The following is a 4,221-nucleotide window of genomic DNA, read 5'->3' as shown; positions in this document are numbered from 1 at the left end:
CCCGGCCGCCCCGGACCTGGCCGCTGCGGCCCCTGCGGCTCCGACCCCGGCGCCCGCCGCTCTGGCCCCGGCCGCCCCGGCTTGGGTGGAGGTTGGGAGACGGCGCCGCCCCGAGCCTGGAGAAGGTGGCTGCTCCCCCTCCCAGGAAGGATGCTGGACTGCCTCGCACTTTCAAGCAGAGGATTTTCGGCCTCTGCTTTCGGTGCTTGGCGTCGGACCACTACGTCGCGGGCTGCCGCGGCCCTGTCCGGTGCTTGGGATGTGGCCACTCCGGCCATCGCGAGCGGGAGTGCTTGGCACGGCATCCTGCCGGTTCAGAGCCTCGCCGTCCCCCCCTCGCGCCTACCGGGCCTCGTCAACGGCCTCCCCCTTGCAGCAGATCGCCTCCAGCCCCACTACTTCAACCTGGTCGCTCTTGGGCTTCGGTGGTTTCTCATCAAGACAGCCCTGCGACTGATGGTGTCGTGCCGGCGGCTGACCCCGGCGTGCCCCCTACTGTTTTTGAGCCATTGCGGCCACTTCTTGCAGCTCAGGCGGAGGCGCTCGGCGCTGAGCTACAGGCCTTGTTCGCTGCTCGTCTTGAGGTGCTGTTCAAGCCTCTTCAAGACTTGGTTGCTGCTGTGGAGAGTTGGACTGCTCAAGTCTCAAGCCTATGGGAACCTATGGAAGCTATCGGGGGCAGCCAAGACCTTGCCAATGTTGAATCTGCTCCTCCTGTTGTGGCCGTTGGAGAGGATTACAGTGCGCTTGTTGTGGCTAGCTGCTCAGCTGAGTTGAGTGAGAAGGCTCAGTCCGTTGATGATTCGCCTGCCTTGGAAAAGGTCATGCTCGAGGATGATCCTCCTGACTTGGCTTCTGTCCTACCCGGGATGTCGACACTGGAGGAGCCGAAGGTCTCCAGTGCCCCTTGCACCGGGATGCCTTCAAAGGGGCTGATCCAGATGGATGCAGATGAGCCTCTTGGGAGAGCCTCCTCTCAGTGGGGGGAGTTCCTCGAAGAGCTTGCTCTCACTGTGTCCAGCTCGCCGCAAGTTTTGCAGGTGGGAGAGGCTGCCCCTTCTCTCTTAGAGCGACGAAGCTGCCGTTTGGACAAGAAAAACAAAGATTGCGACATTCCTGTAGCCAAGCGCGCGGAGTATAGGCGGGCGGAGGCCTTTGGAGAGGTTCCAACACTCAAAAGCAAAGGAAAAGCATCTGAGGAAGACCTGAATGAGAAGATGCAACACTATCTGCAGATGTACAAGAAGGAACACACGCCCAAGGCGATCGAGGCGGTGCGCGCATTAGTTCAGGCCAATGCTTGACCACTTCTGTTGCGAGGGTGCATTTCGGTGTGCTGTCATTGTAGAGAGTTTGTGGGTGTTTGCGGAGTTCGTCTTTGTTGGATACAACGCATGGCCTCCGTTCCTAGGTCTGGGGGCTCTTGTTTTCCGGCACAGATGATGTGCCATGAGTTGTTGGGTGTGGTTTTTGCCGGTTTCCCATATTAACCGTGCGTGGTATGGTTTTCGGGTCCGGTTTCCCTATTAACTGGACCATTTTTCCTCTTCTATAATGCAAAGGCAGAGCTCCTGCTGTTCGCGTCAAAAAGATTAGCTCGATGGGTGAGCTAAAACAAGCAGCCAATGACCCAACCTTGCGTCTGTCCGCGTCCACGGCCACTACTTAGTCTATTGCCGATCCAGCTCAACTTGCAACTTGCCTGGCTACTTGGGTTTCCTGGAAATGCTGGCGACGGGCAACCTCGCCATGTGACTCTCATCAATCCCAACCAATTCCTCAACTACTGGTCTAGGCACATTGATTCAAGTGTGATCTGCAAATGTGTTGCTGGTCAACAAGAACCGCTCCAGAGATGTATTGCTGGTTACACCAAAAGTGCAGAAATATGGTCCAGTTCCAGCACCAACGTGAGAATTCGAAGGCGGGTGGGCGCCTGGGCGGGTTCGACGGCCGGAATACCTGCCACTAAGCCAACGTTCAGTTCTCACATTTCTTACACCTCACCCAAATAAAAATGATAAAGAGGGTATGCAGCTGCAAACAGAGCTACTCCCTCCGTTCCATAATGTAAGACGTTTCTTACATTATGGGACTGAGGGAGTAGCTTTGTTTCATTTGTGTTCCAAAGGCACTTTTTATTCAAACGAACACAAGTACAGGAACTTCGGCGGTATTTAATTACATCAAAGTGGTTTTGCAGACAGTACATACACAACAAAGAGGATAAAAAACGTACGCCTGTGACCGACAGCAAACCGCGTTCACCGGTGCTCGACTTTCTTCACCGTATAATTCTTGGCGAATGCCGTGTACACAACAAAGTTCACCGCGCCGATCCCCGCCCACAGCCAGAAGTAGTAGTCGAGATGCCCGTCGTTCAAGTCGGCGGGAAGCCAGCCCTGCCCGCCCCCGCTCTTCGACAGAGCAGCGATGGCCGAGATGATCATCGAGTTCAGGTAATAGCCAAGCGACATTGCAAGGAACGAGAATGCAGAGCACAGGCTCCGCATCGACATGGGAGCCTCCGAGTAGAAGAACTCGAGCTGAGCTATGCCGCAGAACACGTCGGAGCAGGCGATGAGCATGAACTGGGGGAGCTGCCATGCTATGCTCAGGTTGTGGCCGGCACCGATGCTGCGCAGCCTCCACATTTCAACCAGCGCGGCCGCGGCGAGCGCCGGGACCGCTAAGAACCGGCCGACGCCCATCCGCTTAGCTGCGTGAGCCCTGCCACATTTCCGGTGTATCGTCTGGCCATTGGGATCACAATGCTGTCCTGGATCACGACAAAGATCATCATGAAGATCACCGAGGCCGAGTTCATGGAAGCAGGAGGGACGGAGAAGGATCCAATCTTTGTGTTCATTTTGTTCCCCTGTTGGATGAAGGTGGTGGCCGTTTGGCACATCGAAGCTGTGTAGAACACGCTGGTGAACCATATTGGAAGCATCCGAACAAGGATCTTCACTTCCTCCACCTGAGTTACAGTGCATAGCATCCATGGACGCCCGGAAAGGCTCTCCTTTATGATGTAGTTTGGAACCCTATAGCGTCGATCTTTCACGTTTGGAGTGGATCCTACGGGGAGACACGAAGAACACGCGGAAGCACAAAGGGAAAACACGGGAAAAACGAGAGAGAATCACTCAACCAACAAGGAATCGATCACACAAGTGCTAGATCACCACACACATAAGTGATACATATGATCCACAATCAACAAAGGGAAAGGATACAACGGAATCGTTCTTCTCCAAGAGGAGGCCTTGATGTTCTTCCCTAAAGAGGGGTCTTGAATCCGCTTGGGGATCTTCTCCGAGAGGTCCTGATCTCCGAGGAGAAGTATCCAAGTGGATGAGCAAAGGCTCTCACACAAACATGAGCTAATCCAATGCTAAGTCTCAAAAGGAGGAGGAGGAGTCCTATTTATAGGCTAGGGGGCGAAGGGGTACACGGGCTCAGCCCAACACGCGCACACAGGCGCTGGCCGGATGATCCGGGTCCGAAGCCGGATGATCCGGGCTGGTCCGGATGATCCGGGTGGAGGCCTGGATGATCCGAAGACTCGGCTGGTGGAGGCGCAGGGCCGGATGTCCGGCTGGCGGTCCGGACGTCCGGGCAGGGTCCGGATGATCCGGCTTCAGGGGGGAGGCTTCTGTAGTCTTCGGTCGAATTAGCCGGATCGTCCGGGCCGGGGTCCGGATCGTCCGGGCTCTGTCCGGATCGTTCGGGCCGCCGTCCGGATCGTCCGGCCACCTGGTCCTTGGTGCTTTTTCCTCTCCGTCTTCATGCATGTCTTCCGCTTCCGGTTCTCCTTGCTTCCTAGCTTCTTCACGGTGAACTCCTTGGTACCTGAGTATGCATAGCGTTTCCGTTTGAGGTAGTAACCATGTCTCATGTGAATCGAAAGGGAATTGTGAGAGGAGTGATGTCACCTCGGTTTCAAGAGCTCTTGCACGTGCTCGAGTCATAGGTCCTTGAGGGGTTGGATGTGTTGCTGTAGAGTCCATGGGGATGATGGAAGGATGCTCCACATCATATCCCCTCCCTTCGAAAGGATCCGACCTCGGATCTAGATCTTCATCACCATGGAAAGGCGAGAGGTCTTTGACGTTGAAGGTGTCGCTCATGTTGTATTTGTTGCTTGGTAGGTCGAGCTTGTAGGCGTTGTTGTTGTAGCGTGCTAACACCTTGAAGGGTCCATCGGCTCGAGGTAGT

This window comes from Triticum dicoccoides, chromosome 1B, assembly GCF_002162155.2.
Source record: "Triticum dicoccoides isolate Atlit2015 ecotype Zavitan chromosome 1B, WEW_v2.0, whole genome shotgun sequence".
Taxonomy (NCBI): domain Eukaryota; kingdom Viridiplantae; phylum Streptophyta; class Magnoliopsida; order Poales; family Poaceae; genus Triticum; species Triticum dicoccoides.
The sequence above is the reverse complement of the archived record's forward strand: the minus strand, read 5'-3'. Positions refer to the sequence as shown.